This window comes from Dermacentor variabilis, chromosome 4, assembly GCF_050947875.1.
Source record: "Dermacentor variabilis isolate Ectoservices chromosome 4, ASM5094787v1, whole genome shotgun sequence".
Lineage (NCBI taxonomy): Eukaryota > Metazoa > Arthropoda > Arachnida > Ixodida > Ixodidae > Dermacentor > Dermacentor variabilis.
Genome location: NC_134571.1, coordinates 4,696,601 through 4,715,636, shown reverse-complemented (window position 1 = coordinate 4,715,636; position 19,036 = coordinate 4,696,601). Strand labels below are relative to the sequence as shown.

The window sequence follows — 19,036 nt, the reverse complement described above, 5'->3', positions numbered from 1 at the left end:
AAGAAGTCCATGGGTTGCAGGGAACATGGGCAGAGTTTGACAACAAACATAATAAAGTTCTATGCACTGACGAGGCTGCACTTCTTTGCAACAGCAAAGAACATGGAACGGAACACACAAAGAGAAAAGCAGGAACTCTTGAAAATGAGGCGATGCCAGTAAAACGACAGTCGCGAAAATGCTCCCCGCCTTTGTACATACCTACCTTCGTTGTGCAATAAAAAAAAAAAAAAACTTGTAGCATAGGTTTTGAAAGCGCTCCCCATACAGCGTTTTTGCGGACCATAGTGCTCAATTTTGTAAAGCTGCAATAAACTATATGCACGAGGCGAACAGAATGCATTTAATTTCCTCTCTTCACATTTGTGGCCTGATTGGTGTCGCATCTCCCGTAGAAAAAAAAAATACCAACACCATTTTATTACGGCTGCTTGCGTAGCTTCCGTCACTGGTTAAAATGGCAGCACAACAGAGACGAAGACAAGGCACATAGAAACACATGACAAGCGCACCCTCTCGTTTCTCTGTCTCTTCATCTCAGTTACCTGCCGTCATAACCAGCTATGGGCGAACTAGCCCAAAACAAAGTTTTATTTCATCACTCGTCTGCGATAAGCGTGCTCGCTAATTTTGTAAGGTTGACTGGCCCCCATAGATTATTGCATGCCTGTTTTGTGGACTTGCAAATCGGCGGAAAGCGGCGGTCCCTTGCGAGCGCCCGCTGAAAAGCGCGCCGGAGCCCGCAAGAGCAACCCGCCAGCGAGCGCTGGCGCCATCTGCCGGAGCATAGCAAAGTATTTCATGTCGGCTCGCGCGTTCACGACACTAGGATAACCTTCTAGCCTCTATAGCACAACTGAAGGCTGGGCCGGCACCATTTTGACAAAAAGATTCAGTGCCGTCTAAGGGCAGCACCTCGTCAAAATTATGAAAAAAGTGCGGCCCTTATACGAGTCTACAGGGTGTATGAACTTCGTGTTTTACCGGAATGTCTGCGACCTGTTTGTGTGTGTGCTCACAAAGTGACGGTTTGTGCGTTCACTTTTCCCCTAGGTCGCTTCATGCACTGAACCCAGCGGCAGAACAGAGCACGTGGATCTCCGAAGACCTTTGTCTCAAAGCATGCGATGGTCAACGGAACAGTCCTGCAGCATTTTACGTGCTTGCAATATCGACGGACGCTGACGGTATATAATAATATAGCGGGCATTGCCATGCTCCATTCTCATTCTTAGTATTGATGTTTGAACGTGCTGTTATTGATTTGACAGAAGCACTTATAAGTGGCGTGCGCCGGCTTTTTTCTCTCCCTAACTGCAGATGAACCATTGATACTGACCACGACTGACCTGAGGAACAATATTCCAAGTGGAGTCGTCTACCGTCTCAAGGACGACGACTGCCAAGGGTCTCAAGGTACGTGCTTTCGAGCTAGTGATCGGCTATATGGGAAGCGAAAATTGCGGTCTGGGCTTTTTGAGTGCCTGCCACGAGCGCGATTTCCAGAGCCCGTGACCGGGCGAGATAGGATGTTCGAAAGCAAAATGTTATTTTGATCGTACGAGCAAGCTTTCATTCTATAGTGGCTCGTAGCATCACCAGACATTGTCAAGACGATGCACTAGAAAGTGACCAACTGATATGGGAAACAACGCTCTGTAATCAGTGTAAAGAAAAAAAAAAGACCCCCCTTTTCTGGCTTACGTGCATTGTCAGCCAAAAATGCTGTCACGTCGTTGGTTAAAGCGAGTCAGTTACTTGAGCTTTCCGCGTAAACAACTCTTGGGTCCTTTCATAGAAGCTTGCTTATTTGATGCTAGGCGAGACCGCAAATCACGGTTTGCTTCAATGATTCTGTGCAGTCCACGGAACAATATGTCTGCCACATGTGCTGTCAGGTAACGGATGTACGCGAAGGACGACCACAAATAGCGATAAAAGGGCCGGCAGCTGAGTTGTTTCCCTACCGCTGTCTTATCGAACGCAGGTTCCTTCCATGCCACGGCGGGGATCTTCGGGCCGGCCATCTTCACGGTGGCACTGGCGTTCGCGGCTCCCTAAGCCTGGAGGCCCGCGAAGGGCTCTCTGGGATATATCAGCGGCGCTAGTTAACTGTCGCGCGCACAAGCTTTCGATATGGCTGCTGTTGCCGCCGTGAGTGTTCAATTGAGCTTTCTGTGCATCTGGTGCCGTCTTCTCGTACTGTTTCCCAATTGCATCTTTCCCATTTGGCATGGCTGCCAACTGGTGAGATGCAGGCACACGGCCTCCACCGACGGGCTGTCATGGTCACCAGCGCGCTCGCTTCCACTCCAGCCATCATCATCATCATCATCATCAGCCTGGTTACGCCCACTGCAGGGCAAAGGCCTCTCCCATACTTCTCCAACAACCCCGGTCATGTACTAATTGTGGCCATGCCATGCCTGCAAACTTCTTAATCTCATCCGCCCACCTAACTTTCTGCCGCCCCCTGCTACGCTTCCCGTCCCTTGGGATCCAGTCCGTAACCTTTAATGACCATCGGTTATCTTCCCTCCTCATTACATGTCCTGCCCATGCCCATTTCTTTTTCTTGAATTCAACTAAGATGTCATTAACTCGCGTTTGTTCCCTCACCCAATCTGCTCTTTTCTTATCCCTTAACGTTACACCTATCACTCTTCTTTCCATAGCTCGTTGCGTCGTCCTCAATTTGAGTAGAACCCTTTTCGTAAGCCTCCAGGTTTCTGCCCCGTAGGTGAGTACTGGTAAGACACAGCTATTATATACTTTTCTCTTGAGGGATAATGGCAACCTGCTGTTCATGATCTTAGAATGCCTGCCAAACGCACCCCAGCCCATTCTTATTCTTCTGATTATTTTCGTCTCATGATCCGGATCCGCCGTCACTACCTGCCCTAAGTAGATGTATTCCCTTACGACTTCCAGTGCCTCGCTGCCTATTGTAAATTGCTGTTCTCTTCCGAGGCTGTTAAGCATTACTTTAGTTTTCTGCAGATTAATTTTTAGACCCACTCTTCTGCTTTGCCTCTCCAGGTCAGTGAGCATGCATTGCAATTGGTCCCCTGAGTTACTAAGCAAGGCAATATTATCAGCGAATCGCAAGTTACTAAGGTATTCTCCATTACCTCTTATCCCCAATTCTTCCCAATCCAGGTCTCTGAATACCTCCTGTAAACACGCTGTGAATAGCATTGGAGTGATCGTATCTCCCTGCCTGACGCCTTTCTTTATTGGGATTTTGTTGCTTTCTTTATGGAGGACTACGGTGGCTGTGGAGCTGCTATAGATATCTTTCAGTATTTTTACATACGCCTCGTCTACACCCTGATTCCGCAATGCCTCCATGACTGCTGAGGTTTCGAATGAATCAAATGCTTTCTCGTAATCAATGAAAGCTATATATAAAGGTTGGTTATATTCCGCACATTTCTCTATCACCTGATTGATAGTGTGAATATGATCTATTGTTGAGTAGCCTTTACGGAATCCTGCCTGGTCCTTTGCGTGACAGAAGTCTAAGGTGTTCCTGATTCTATTTGCGATTACCTTAGTAAATAGTTTGTAGGCAACGGACAGTAAGCTGATAGGTCTATAATTTTTCAAGTCTTTGGCATCCCCTTTCTTATGGATGAGGATTATGTTAGCGTTCTTCCAAGATTCCGGTACGCTCGAGGTCATGAGGCATTGCGTATACAGGGTGGCCAGTTTCTCTAGAACAATCTGTCCACCATCCTTCAACAAATCTGTTGTTACCTGATCCTCCCCAGCTGCCTTCCCCCTTTGCATATCTCCCAAGGCTTTCTTTACTTCTTCCGGCGTTACCTTTGGGATTTCGAATTCCTCTGGACTAATTTCTCTTCCATTATCGTCGAGGGTGCCACTGGTACTGTATAAATCTCTATAGAAATCCTCAGCCACTTGAACTATCTCATCCATATTAGTAATGATATTGCCGGCTTTGTCTCTTAACGCATACATCTGATTCTTGCCAATTCCTAGTTTCTTCTTGACTGTTTTTAGGCTTCCTCCGTTCCTGAGAGCATGTTCAATTCTATCCATATTATACTTCCTTATGTCAGCTGTCTTACGCTTGTTGATTAACTCCGAAAGTTCTGCCAGTTCTATTCTAGCTGTAGGGTTAGGTGCTTTCATACATTGGCGTTTCTTGATCAGATCTTTCGTCTCCTGCGATAGTTTGCTGGTATCCTGTCTAACGGAGTTACCACCGACTTCCATTGCACACTCCTTAATGATGCTCACAAGATTGTCGTTTATTGCTTCAACACTAAGGTCCTCTTCCGGAGTTAAAGCCGAATACCTGTTCTGCAGCTTGATCTGGAATTCCTCTATTTTCCCTCTTACCGCTAACTCATTAATCGGCTTCTTATGTACCAGTTTCTTCCGTTCCCTCCTCAGGTCTAGGCTAATTCGAGTTCTTACCATCCTGTGGTCACTGCAGCGCACCTTGCCGAGCACGTCCACATCTTGTATGATGCCAGGGTTAGCGCCGAGTATGAAGTCTATTTCATTTCTAGTCTCGCCGTTCGGGCTCCTCCAGGTCCACTTTCGGCTGTCCCGCTTGCGGAAGAAGGTATTCATTATCCTCATATTATTCTGTTCCGCAAACTCTACTAATAACTCTCCCCTGCTATTCCTAGTGCCTATGCCATATTCCCCCACTGCCTTGTCTCCAGCCTGCTTCTTGCCTACCTTGGCATTAAAGTCGCCCATTAGTATAGTGTATTTAGCTTTCACTCTACCCATCGCCGATTCCACGTCTTCATAGAAACTTTCGACTTCCTGGTCATCATGACTGGATGTAGGGGCGTAGACCTGTACAATCTTCATTTTGTACCTCTTTTTAAGTTTCACAACAAGACCTGCCACCCTCTCGTTAATGCTATAGAATTCCTGTATGTTACCAGCTATATTCTTATTAATCAGGAATCCGACTCCTAGTTCTCTTCTCTCCGCTAAGCCCCGGTAGCACAGGACGTGCCCGCTTTTTAGCACTGTATAGGCTTCTTTCGGCCTCCTAACTTCACTGAGCCCTATTATATCCCATTTACTGCCCTCTAATTCCTCCAATAGCACTGCTAGACTCGCCTCACTAGATAACGTTCTAGCGTTAAACGTTGCCGGGTTCATATTCCAATGGCGGCCTGTCCGGAGCCAGTGATTCTTAGCACCCTCTGCTGCGTCGCAGGTCTGACCGCCGCCGTGGTCAGTTGCTTCGCAGCTGCTGGGGACTGAGGGCCGGGGTTTGATTGTTGTGTTCATATAGGAGGTTGGCCGTTCACATGTGAATATATTCCTTACTCCTTACAATCTTTACTCATGTCCTTATGTCCGCAATCCTTACTCATGTAATGTCGAATAAAATTACTGTTTCCGTCTTGAATTTAAGACTCGTGTCAGCGCAGTTATTTAAGGGTAGGTAGAGACTTTAACCCAAAATATTGTTTGTCTCACTTTGCCCTCTTTTGATAGTGCATGCCCTTTAACTTTCAAAAATATAGAGCACTTGGCTATGCATAACTTCCAAAATACTTATTTAATTCATTTTAGTTCTCGCGTCGACAACTAAAGTCGTCGAGTCTGAATTTCGACAAAGTTTTCATCACACAAAGACATCATCACATCACAGTTTCATCACATCACACTTTCATGACATGAAGACACAAAGTTTTGGTATTTGATTTGGCTACCTTCTTGTTCTATGTAGTGCGGAGTCTTTAGGAAGCCGAAAGAAAACAGCGAAGGAAGAACCACAGAAACAAATAGAAAGAATACAGTAGTGTTGCGCATGAAAAAACAAACGTCTTCCTTGGATGCTTGATAAGTCAAGCGACTTTTCACTGCGTTATTCACATTTTTCTTAGAACTAGATTTTAGGATACTTGTTCTTGGGGGGGGGGGAGTGTCTGGAAAAGGAAAGCTGCTGGGTGTAGGTGAACTAAATTTACTTCACACTTGAGTTAATGGGCTCGTACGACGTTGGTAGTAGAATAAATATCTACAATCTAATGAAAGTTTAACAATCAAATAAAAAGCATGTCATAGTTTAGAAGCGATGGTCCCATTGACATTGAGACCATCACTTCCGAACAGAGCAAGAACCCATGCATTGCCTCCATCCTAGATTTCCTTACTGACCCGTCATCGCAGCCAACCACTCGTGCGTTGCGCCGTCAAGCTCGCCATTTCGCCGTTCGTGACGACCTGCTTCAACAACGGACTTATACCTCTGACGGCCGCCAGGCGTTATTAGTAGTACCTCGAAGCCTGCATTGTGAAATCTGCGCATCGTTTCATTCTGATCCACAGTGTGCACACACTGGACTTTTTAAAACCTACCAGCGCCTCCGACAACGCTAGTACTGGCGAGGAATGTACAACTACGTTGAAAAGTTCGTTCGCTCATGCCCCGAGTGCGAGCACCGGAAATCTTCAGCCCAGTTCTCGCCATCTGGTCTGCGGCCTCTACCCTGCCCTAACCGGCTGTTCGGCCTCGTTGGAATCGATCTGTATGGACCACTTCCTTTGGCATCAGGTGGTAACCGTTGGGCCATTGTTGCAGTCGATCATCTCACACGCTACGCCGAAACGGCCGCGCTCTGTTGCGACGCCTGTTATCGAACCTCGACCGGCGTTACTATTGGGTAGCGTGGCGTTTGGTAGACCATGGCGACCAGGCAGGGAGGGACAAGACAATTTCTACTGCGAAACTTGCACTGTTTATTCGATGGTGGGTGAAAAATGAAAAGAGAATGAATGAATTGAAAAAGTTCATTGCGGGGCCCCTCAAATAGGCCCACTAAAATTGTAGGCGGGATCTTGCTCACGTCAACGTCACGTGACATGCACTGAGTCTGGTCGGGGATAGGCAGCCGATCCCTTCACCCAGGTGAGTTGGCACGGGCTTGCCTCCTCTTGCGGCATCCCGCGGGTCCGGTTTGGTTCGCGGATAGCGTTCTCCCCTAGAGTTGGACAGTCTTGGTCGCACACACAAAGGGGCCTCTCATCACCGCGGGGCGCCTGCCAGACCGTCAACCAGCCTAGACAAGCATAGGAAATTAGGAATCCATCCTCCGTTTCGGTTGAGCAGGGTCTTTTTGGCTGGGGTATTACACGCCAACCGTAACACCTCCCGGCAGCCACAGCGCGCGACGTCGCCGCATAGCTGCTTCGCCGATTCATTCTGCGGCATGGTCCAACTCAAGAAGTGCTCAGAGATCGCGAACGCGTCTTCATGTCGGAAGTAGTTGAGACCATTCTCAAACAGTGCCACGTTGTTCATCGCACAACTACGGCGTACCACCTTAAACGAATGGCCTACCAAAACACTTCAACCGTACGCTCGGCTACATGCTTTCAATGTACGTCGACTCCGACCACACGAACTGGGACGCCATCCTACCCTTCGTAACCTACGCGTATAACACCGCTACGCAGGCCACAACTGGATTTTCACCCTATTTCTTAATATATGGTCGGCACCCTGCGCGCACCACCGGCACAATTCTGCCATACCGGCCGGATACATCCGAGTGCGTGTCTATTTCTGCCACGGTCAGACATGAAGAGTGCCACGACCCTTTTCGGGCCTTTACTTTCGATGATCAAGAGCGCCAGAGGAGCATTCGCGGTGACGCACCTTTCACGGTCACCTTCGATCCGGGAGCGCTCGCGTGGCTCTCAGTCCTTTTCACTGCCCCTGGCCTCTCTTCAAAAGTTGTTCCGAAGTATGATGGCCCTTATAGTGTCCTCAAATACGCATCTCATGTAAACTATGTAATACAACCAGTTGACAACCATCTTCAGACATGCGAAGCCATGGACGAGAGATTGTCCATGTCGACTGTCTAAAGCCTTACTATGAATTGCTCATCATGACGAGCTGTTAGATCGCAAGTCGGCTCCCTTATCGCTCCCGGCGGTGATTGTAACGAAGAAGAGCGACGCTAGTGGCGCTAATGAATCAAAACGCTAGTGGGCCAAGCGCTATTGCTAGGCAACGGCTCTCGTGCTTGGAAGCTGTCACTGGCCTGACAGATGACGTTGCGCTGCTTCGAGCTCTGCCAAATAAACCCCGTTAAAATTGGTGGTGGTGCTTGGTGACGTCCGGCAACCATCTTGGAACTCCGGTCTCATACCCTACCATCTACCATGCCCCACGACGCCTCCCAGCAAACGCCTCCATCCGCACCCACTGCGTGTACCGGGGTGCCTCATCACTGCGATGCTCCTATCTACACTGGAGTGGACGACACTGATGTGGGCGAATCGCTCACGGCGTACGACAGGCTAAGCGTCCGTAACAAGTAGTACTAAGCGGCCAAACTGAGCCACGTTCTGTTTTACCTCGCTGGTGTGGCCAGCCTGTGGTATAATAATCATGAAGCAGTTTCAGACATGCTCTGAATTTAAGACTTCCCTAACCAATGTAATTGGCCACCCTGCTGTTCGCAAGATGCGTGCCGAGCAGCGTTTGCGATATACATGTATCTATACGTATATACTTTCTGTTACAACGCCGAATTTATGTGGTTCTGCTTAGATCCAAGATATTAAACTTATTTTTGGAAGGTGGTGGATTGAAGCCTGCTCCTCCTCCGCCGCAGGTCAGCCCGGTATTACACTGTCTCCGGGATCGGCCCACGCATTCCTGACCACACGCCGTTATACGGACGCAAGCCGGTAAGAGTACGTGCCCCCCTGGGAACTCATGCGGGGGTTATACATGGGGCTAGAGGTAAACAGCTTCGCTGTAAAAACTACCGAAATAAGTCACAATCATGTTGGGGCCCATCGAAAGCATCGCAAACATCTCCCAGTACTAGTCATTAACTCAAATTGGCTGCACCAGGACGGCTGAGCTGTTTTTCGCTAACTGCGCCACAAGTCTCAGTTGCGCGCTGTCAGCCTGAAGTGCTTAAAATGCGTCGCAGACTGCTAAACAATGTTTATCACCTGGTCGTTGTCCATTAGTGCAGGGGTGCTATGCCAAATTACAGAAGGACCACAAGAATGCGCCGGAAGCCGAACAAACCACGCTACATAAAAAATAAATGGCAGTTTCGTACGAAAGGCGAAGCATGGATTGCGATAGCAAATTAGTAGACAGCTATATGAAGTAAGTATGGCAGTGTTATCGGCCTTATAAACTTGGAAGCCTTTGCTTACTAACTGAATGAACAAACATGGAACGACAGAAAGCTGAGCTAGTTGGTAAGGATTCATTGTGCAAAAATGGTGAGGCGTGCGAACAGGACACACGAGAGGAAAAGTGGACAACACGAACGCCGTTCGCGTTGTCCACTTCTCTTGTGTCCTGTCTGCACGCCTCACCTTTTTTGCATAATAACAAACATGGTGTCAGCGCGCACAAGCAAACGTGAGCACATCACACTGGATGAGCTCGGACACCCGCTGTCAAAACGCAGGATTGAGAAAGCGCGGCAGCAGCAGCGAAAGAAGGCATCTTCGTTCCGTCTACCACTTCAACGCCAGAGCGGCTAGAACACAGCGCGCATTAAGGTGTGAGCCGTCTGCAGGTACCTTTCAAGATTCGGTGCAAGAGACCCCGCACGGCCGTGCAAAGTATGCACTTGCGGAGGGAGTCGAAGCTGTCCTCCCCCTCCCCTCATTTCTTCCCCGTGCTGACTCCCCTCTTTCCTCCATGTATATTGGCGGCGAGGAGTTACGGAGTCGCCATCTATCGGAAGCGCCTCGCTGGCGTAGTATGAGGGATCACGCGGCGCGCTCCTCATAGGTTTTGCTGTCAGCGCTCACTGAAAACACCACGCGCGAGCTCTCCCGGACATTTCTGTAAGTACTTTCGAAACGAGAGAAGTTTTTTACTGTCTAAATAATACTCTTGGGCAAACTGAAAGCACACAATCGTTTACAGACGCTATCTCTTTACCGAATACGTGAACGCCACTGAGCGCGGTAGCCGCGATGGGGTCTCCCGAACCGGCTTCTTGCGTGAAAGGTAGGTAAACGCTGAGAGCAAACTATGTGAAATATGTTCTTATAGTGTTTGTATAACTATATGGAGCATAATAGAACGAAGCCTCAATGCAGCGATCGCGCAGATTCGCAGCGACCGACTGCGCGTCTGCATGCCTGTCCGCGCACTGTTTCGCTTTCTCCGCGCGCGCGTTTTCGCACCATGCCATGAGCGTTAGGCCGCAGAATATTAGCATTTGACAGTATACAAGCAACCATTGTTGCGTGGGCGCTATCAGAGCTGTTCAAAAATAATTTCATTGTAGAGACTTCGACGCCTACGGGGACTGTGATGTGCCGTCGCGACGATTCAATCTTTTTTTCTTCTAAATTCTTTGACCTTTCAATATTATTTCACGAGTTGCGTCGCACTGTATGTTTATCGGTGCTCTCAACGTGCAATTTCCCGCTGCTCCTTTTTTGTTATCCAGTGCATTAATTCATAACACAAACATGACCATATGCCATGCTTTTTTTAAATGTGCTTCTAACCGCTGCCTTTCCACTCCACTGAACTTGCCAGTATCTATAGCATGGACAAATTCATAGATCACACCATCATGACATTAGTCGGGCAGCGGGCTCGGGCGAGCGTCTCAGTGCGCGTTTTCAGAACATCGCAGACCGGGCGCCGTAGTAGAAATCTTCCTCGCGTCTGTGCTTGCTGCATACCCGAGTTGTAGCCGACGACTGTTTGCGGGTTTTATCTTTCGCGAGCTAAGCTTCACGCAGCTTCTTGTCCTGCGGACGTGTGAATAAGGCTGACACCGGCCTCCGTTACGAGCGTCCGGCCCTGCGGCACCGAGCAGTAGCCTATTATGTTGCGCGCCTTCAAAGCCAGCCACTACCTATTGTAGTGCTTTCAAGCGTTGTAAAGGAGACACTCGAAGCGGGAAAATTTCGTCACTAAATGAGGACCGCAGCGTACGAGAGAATTCAAACTCGTTTTCAGCTCGCTTCGGCGCTCCCGAAGCAGCCGACGCGGCCGCTATGTCCACGTGATCCCTCCTAGCACGTCACGCCGACGGTGGCGCCAGCTTTTCCAGTGGTGGAGCTCGAGGCCATATTGGCGTGCGAGATTGAGCCGCGATCGTGAGTTCCCCTTGCACCCGGTCGCGAAATGTTGCTGCCGAAGCACAACGCCGCTTCTCCCCTTCCCTCCCTCTCATCCTCCCACGGCCTTTCGCGTGAGGGAAGACGGCGCGTTTGTCCGCCGCTTTCTCCTTCGCGCGCGCCAGATTGAGCCGCGGTCGCCAGCTCCCCGCTCGCGTGCTTTCACTCGCAGCGTACGACGCCCGGAACCGTGTTGTCGCCCTTGGATTTTATGCGGAACATCACGGCGCCGCCAAAAAGCGCCTTGATTGTCCATAAAATTGCAATCGCAATAAAATTCACCGACGATTAAGATACCACCTACTGCAAAATTTGAGCGCAGCTCTATACGCCTCGTGCACCGCCTATAGAGGTGCCACTGATAGCCACCTAGCGGGCGCTTCCAACAATACGCGCGGGAGCAGTAGCAGACGACAACCCTTTGCAGCAAGGATGGCTGAAGTTCGCGGCTGCGATTTCTCCTTTGTTCGGGCGCCAGACTGCTTCTTCTGCGGTGACAGCTGTAGGGAAGGCGCTGACCTCTGTGGGAGCGGGTACGAACACGATGTTAGCTGTGTGCGGGACAACATTGTCCACATACGTGCCAGCTGCGTCCCGCAGGCAAACGCCATGAACTCCATTTAGCCGATAAATTTTGTTGACTAATGCGATGCCTCGATCGTGATTTTTTTAATGCTACCCTTGCCGTAATGCTGTTTCTGCACCTCAATAATAAGCACCCGTCATTAGCGCAGACTTATATCAAACAAATCCTCACGGTGCGATGTCTGCATATGCCGTTGTGATTTTTCTACCGATGAATACATGTGACATCGCTGAATAAGTGCAGTCAAAGTCGCCTCAAGAAGAGTGATTGCGAATTTATTGATGGAAACGCGTACACTAGTCAACGAAGTCACCAAACGCACGGATTAATAAAAGCGCGTGTTAGCGCTGTACCGCTGATGAACATGCCGTTCCCGCTGCAGTTTCTGGAATTTTAAATACCTCAAGGAAGCTGCTTGGAAACGTACAAAGCTAAAGTCTTGCTAACTTTTCAGTACCTTTTTAACGTTACTAGAGAGAGGTGCCCCATGATATATTTAAAGGTAGAGCAGCGCCTGTCAAAGTCGATGAGCGCTGGCGGCAAGGCCGGGTTTAATCCTCTGCGGCGTAAGCATAATAAGAAATAATCCTGTTGAGTACAAAATTCACATGCAAGAAGCGACCCCTACGTTGTGAAACAAACAAATCACTCTGCCTGTTAAGTCTACTCAGACAGCATCGAGATGTGATGACTTTCCAAACGTGACGCGAAGTTTTCAGCGAAAAATAGAAGAAAAATACCATATGCAACAGCTATTAGCAATTCTCGTCCTGAACTACCTATTTTCTAAACACATTTCCCAAGAGAGAGAGAGAGAATGAAGAGGAAAGGCTGGGAGGTTAACCAGATATGAGTCTCCCGTTCGCTACCCTACACTGGGGATGGGGGATAGGGGTTAGAAAGATGACAGATTTCCCAAAAAACCACAATATCTAAGATGCCGTCGAGCGAAAAGAATAAAGCTGTTAAAGAAGCACTTGCTTGGTATCATTCCGATAAGTCACAGCGTGATTTATACCCTTTAGAAACGAGGCAGGGTGAGAACCTCGCAGCTCAAAAGAATCAACAAGAGTTATGCATGAAGCAACTAGCAACAGTTAAACCTGTGCGAAGCCACGCATAAAATAGATGTAAAAACAAGTGCGCGACAGCTGGTGCGAGAATTTACCGGGCCACATAAAACTAACAATTTCAGTTCTTGCAAAGTTGTGTAGCTTTAACATACAACAAAACGCGCTCGTGCAGTAGTGCTGCCTGGAGTGCCTAGTGCCTAGTGCCTAGTGCAGCCCAACGCGGTAAAGAAGCGGAAAACACTATAAGCGGCAAACGGCATTCCGAACATTAGCGAAATGCCTTTAAACGCATGCTGCACTGCAGACGAACTTCGTCGCTTACGCGTCTAACTGCGATCGAGTGGAAAAACACACCGAAGTGACAAAGGAAAGGATGCGAACAAGAAATTTCGCTCTGAAGCGACGATCCATTGCTACCGTTGCTCCCGCTGATGAGGCTTTGCGGGGAATGATTATATAGGACCATGTCGCTGGCACATTTTCGCCGGTATTTGAGCCCCCACCGTGCAACAATTCTTCTTCGTCATTCCTTGAAGCTTTGGCCACCCCACACATGCGTAGGGTGTTGCCTATTTTGCTCTGAAAACGTGAATAAGACAGAGAAGCACTATCAAGGACACAACAAACTACGGTGTGCGGCTGGCTCCTCTCCTGTGTGTTCTGCGCAAGACCGCCACCAATGGCGCGTCCATCGGTGCACACTACGCTTATACGTGTTCTAATTTCGCGATATGTTGGCTGGCGTGGACAATCTGTCTCGTGCGGCAGGTTGCAGATGGACCGAAGTGCGGCTGGACTACCTTGCTAACTGGAGATCGAGAGAGCCAGCTCGAGGGTGGCGTGTGGGCGCGATTCACAGCAGCCGCCGCAGACAGACCTCCCAGATCACCTGCGCTACTATGGCGCCATCTCGTAGCTAGCCATCGTCTCCGCACAACTCTTCTCACACTTTCGTCATACCCTACTCCGCTTACCGCTTCATGGTCCCGCTGAGTCGTGCTCCCTAAGGCGCTGCAGAAAATAGCCGCCTCTTCTTCTTCACAATCACACTCGCTCTCTGCTGCACCCTCCTCTCCGCTTTTGTCCTAGCGTCTTTTTGAACACCCCGCTGCGCTCCGCGTTGGCTTTCATCGTTCGGTGTGCTCATTCACTTGGTTACGCCGATCTACGACGCCGAGGTACGCCGACGCTCGCAGCAGGAACACCAATATATATATATATATATATATATATATATATATATATATATATATATATATATATATATATATATGAAAGCCTGTAGATTTCATTCCCTGTGGGAATCGATGTCATGCGAAGCAGTGTGCGGGGAGCCTACCAGCTAAAGGAAACTATCAGAGCACCAAGACGTACGCGGCTGTTTCATGACCTACATGACACGCATGTCATGATGTTCATGTCATGACCGATCTTTTATGTTCGTCATACATTCTCGTCATGCTATGCCAATTTTAGTACGCACGAAGTTAACGAAACGACCATGAGAGCACCAAGACGTAGGCGGCCAGATGGAGAGACAGATACTGTCAAAGTGCCAAATGTTCTCCAAGAAATGCTTCACACTTAAAGAAGAAAAAGGGAGACCGGGTCGCCGAGCAGGCGATATGACATGCGCAGCCCGCCTCGCTCACTTCGGTGGCGTGTCTCGCGCATGACGCATACATCTGACGCGCCTAGCGCATCTGGCATGCATCTGGCGCATCTAGCGATCAACCAATCCGCAGAAAAGCTCTTGCTTCACACCAGGTATCAGGAAGCAAATTTTCTTTTCCTCAGACATGTCATGGTCGGCGTGGCGGAACAGGTGGGTCGTTAGTAGCGTTTAGATCGCAGTGTTCTCGTTTGGGATTTGCTCGCGGGATTCCAGTATCGCTTCAGCTCTCTCATTGCGGATGACGGTCGTGAAGTTGTTCAAGAGGCAACTGCGGAACTGGTCTCACGGCGTGAAGGTGGACTCACGATTCTCGAGCCGCGTCCGGCGATGTCTTGCAAGCAGAAGTAAACATGGCGTAGCTTGTCGCCGAGTTCCAGTTGTTGAATGGTAAAACCCTTTCGCATGTTTCCGGCCAGTTTTCCGGGTCGTCAAACGATGATTCATGAAAGGTCGGTGGCTGCCTGGGCTGTTTCAGCCGAACGCTGGAGCCGCCATTAGGGTTGCTGGCCACGATCTTCTTGGTCGTCCCACGGTGCAGATTTTGTAGCCAGTGGCTTGCTTGTTGGTCCGGGTTGAAGTTGTTGTATATGGGTTGCGGGTGTGGGGCGGGTCACGGCTTTGCGGGGGCGTCCGGTACATCCGGTAGATGAACTTACAAGCACCTCCACCGGATATCACGTAGTTGTGACGGGGAAGAACACAGCAACAAAGCTGTGAATGACGAAACTAACTTCTTATTTGGTGAACCTGTGCCCACAAAAGTAATTTACACCCAGTGCATAACGATAGCTGCGAACGCTCGGTGATCGCCGTAATCTTATCTGCGGGTCAAGCGCGTAGATTTGTATGCATGATTCGACGAAGGTTCCAGTGTAAGCGCCGGTACCAGAAAGAACAATTTAATTCGCGTCGTGCCTACAATCAGGTTACACAAGCTTTCGGTGACAACAGACAACAGATAGACAAATAACATTCTAGAAACTTCTGATTCATGCAGGTGTGTCGTGCGCCGAGTGATAACGTTTAACATTTTTGAGCCCCTGAAAAGCGGTCACCAGAGAAAGACAATGAAGTATGTTTGTTGCTATATATATATATATATATATATATATATATATATATATATATATATATATATATATATATATATATATATATATATATATATATATATATATACCTCCGTCAGGAAGCCTCGCTGGAGTGTCTGCCTCCAAGGGTTTGACATCACCGTCATCTACAAGTCTGGACAGAAACACTGTGATGCCAACTGCCAATCACGCGCCCCCATTGACCCACCGCCACAAGCGGACGAGGATGACAACGCCTTCCTGGGAATAAGCGCGGCAGACTTCGCTGAACAGCATCGATCAGACCCGGAGCCAACAAACCTCGTCAAGTACTAAAAAGGCAGCACTGACATTGTCCCTAGGCATTTAGGCGAGGACTGTCTTCGTTGGTCCTGCAAAACGCCGTCCTCGTAAAAAGAACTTCTTACCAGTCCGCGCCAACTACCTTCTTGCCATGCTCTCAGGACGGCATTCAGATGTTTTACACGCCCTAATCTTGACCCGACAGCTGGACATCTCGGATTCTCCAGTACGCTATCGAGGATACAAGAAAAGTCTGACTGGCCGTGCCTGACCGCTGAAGTTGCCCACTACGTCAGGTTATGCCGAGGCTTCCAGCGACGAAATACACCACAAACAATGCCAGCGGGATTGCTGCAGCCAATTGAGTCACCTTGCTGACCATTCCAGCAGACCGAAATGGACTTGTTGGAGCCATTTCTGACGTCAACGTCTGAGAATAGGTGGATCATCGTGGCTACCGACTACCTTACCCGCTACGCCGAAACGAAAGCCTTACTCAAAGATACTGTGGCCGAAGTGACGAAATTCTTCATCGAGAACATCCTGTTGCGGCATAGTGCACCCTCGACCGACCCTGTTACGGCAGGGTCGGTTGAGGAGGGTGCTCCCCCGAACCTCAATGAGTCTGCTCACGAGGCTGCGACCGCGCTTCCTCTGCAAGACGCACCGACTCCCCTCCTCCCTACGGCCACAGGGACGCTCCCGCTACTCCACAACGAGATTAATAAATTCTTCTACAAGTCTATAAGGGTCTTTCCACCCCCTCACCCCAAGTTCAATAGGGCGCAAGCCGTTTCGCTTAGGCTTCTGCAGACCAACAGGTATCACGTAGGGTCGACCGACCCTACGTGAGCGGGAAACTAGTGGATTGAATGATGCGTGAGAGCATATCGACTCGAGCTGCTAAGAAGACGAGCAGCTTGATTGGCGATGCAACCCTTCTGAAAAGCCATAACTGCCGTTTTCGAATCGGTATATATCTCGGACCCACGACCGTCAAGCAGGGCGAGGGCGATGGCGGCTTGCTCGGCGACTCCAGTGTCTGAAGTGCGAATGGAGGCGCTATTGGAAATCTTGCCACTGGAGTCGACCACAACGATGGCAAAGGTCTTCCCATCGCTGTACTTCGCGGCGTCGACGAAGCTTGCTCTAATGTCTCGTTGCTTGATCTGTTTGAGGATGGCTGCTGCTCTGGCCTTGCGTCTGCCCTCGTTATGGACGGGATGGACGTTTCGGGGCCCAGGGGCCACTTCGAACTTGTCTTGTTCCAGGATTTGCTTTCTAGAGCTTTCTTGAACTTGTCCAGCCAGGATTTGCTTTTCTAGAGTGAGTCTATGCCGAAGTGAGTCCCACTCCTCCTTGATGAACTTGGGGTATGTCGACCCACACTCCCAGAGCATGTGCGCTAGAGTGGAGGTCTGCCCGCAGGAGGGGCAGGAGTCGTCGTAATGCACGTCCGGGTAAGCCTCGTGGAGAACGGACAGACACGGATACGTGCTGGTCTGCAGAAGCCTAAGCGAAACGGCTTGCGCCCTATTCAGCTTGGGGTGAGGGGGTGGAAATACCATGTATGGAAATAGACATGTAGAAGAATTTATTAATCTCGTTGTTATTAGCGGGAGCGTCCCTGTGGCCATACGGAGGAGGGGAGTCGGTGCTTCTTGCAGAGGAAGCGCGGTCGCGGTTGCAGAGGTTGAATAGGGCGCAAGCCGTTCCGCTTAGGCTTCTGCAGACCAGCACGTATCCGTGTCTGTCCCTTCTCCACGAGGCTTACCCGGACGTGTATCGCGACGACGCCTGCCCCTCCTGCGGGCAGACCTCCACTCTAGCGCACATGCTCTAGGAGTGCGGGTCGACATACCCCCAAGTTCATCAAGGAGGAGTGGGACTCACTTCTGCGTAGCCCCGCTCTAGAAAAGCAAATCCTGGCTGTCCGGCGTGCCCGAGACCGGGCCGGTGGCCTAGACCTGCCGGTCCCGACGTGGGACTAGCCGGGTGCGCGACGAGTTCGCGTCCTCGCCGGACCCGCAATAAATTTTCTTCACTCACTCACTCACACGGGTGCTTTCGCACTTCGCCCCTCTCGAAATTGGGCCGCCGTGACCGGTAGTCGATCCCGCGACCTCGTGCTCAGCAGCCCAACACCATAGCGACTAAGCAACCGCGGCGGGTAAAACATGTATCGGCGAACGAAAGGTGCACTCCAACTTGTAAACTAAACTTCGTTTTATCGCTCACACAAGAACTGGCAAGATTGCAAAATAATATTTTAGCCTCCCTTTATAAGCGAAGGACATGCGCGCTTAGCTTCAGAAATGACAACAGGCATTACTATGCAATTTACTGCAACACGAACCGCAGCGCAGACTTACCGCAAAAGCAGTCAGTAGTGCAGCAACGCCGCGCACCTTTCGGACAGGCCTGCAACATTTGCCTTCTTGAACTTCGGAAGCGCTTGAAAGGCTTTCTCCCTGATGCGGCTCGCCGAACGGACACGCATAGCGCATAACCGCGATTCGATGACACTATCGAGAAACTTGAGCGCGGCACTAAGCGAAAGTGCCGCGGTGGTAGCCATGTTTTTGTTTGTTTGGAGAGTTTCAAATGATTTTGAATGTGTATCGAAAACAGAAAAAATCAACCGGGAGCACTAAAACCTACTGCGCGCTGTGAAGTTTTCCCCACGTGCTGGGCCACCACATCGGCTTGAATAGCGTTGCGGTATGCTCCCTCCTATTTCTTCCACCGTGATTCGCATGCTGCTGAGCTTCATCAATGGCTGTAAACACTAGCGCAAGAGTCCTCTCCCGTACAGACTATGCGGTCTGTACGAGAGCGACGGCACTGACGCCACGCTCCGAGGCAAAATCCTAGTGTCGCTCTTCATGTGCGGTTTGCTGTACTGCAAAGTAAACCGCTTTTTCTCTGCGGTGCTCCTCAGCGAAATCGCGCAGATATTGCCTTTTGTGTAGCACTATTAGGAGAGAAATCCTTTAACTTGGATGCATTTCTCAGAACTTCTGTTTTGGATTTCAAGTTGAGAAACTTAACAATAATCGGTTGATAGTTATTAGCACGGTGCTGGCCTAGGCGGTGGGCTCCTTCTACGTCGCCAACTAGATGAGTATCTAAAAATAATTTAAGAATCGCTCAGATTCCGCGTATCCCTTGTGCTCAGCATTAAGAAGGCCTTTGA

At 49.6% G+C, this 19,036-nt stretch overlaps 1 long non-coding RNA gene and 1 pseudogene across 1 annotated transcript; both read left to right on the top strand.

The window, feature by feature from the left end:
- The first annotated feature begins 1,062 nt into the window (after nucleotides 1-1,062).
- Nucleotides 1,063-2,974, top strand: LOC142577699 (uncharacterized). The gene is made up of 3 exons (XR_012827048.1): nucleotides 1,063-1,187; nucleotides 1,321-1,416; nucleotides 1,988-2,974. It is a non-coding gene; the product is annotated as an uncharacterized LOC142577699 (long non-coding RNA).
- Nucleotides 2,975-8,524: 5,550 nt separating this feature from the next.
- LOC142580654 (U2 spliceosomal RNA) lies at nucleotides 8,525-8,673 on the top strand (annotated as a pseudogene).
- Nucleotides 8,674-19,036: the final 10,363 nt, after the last annotated feature.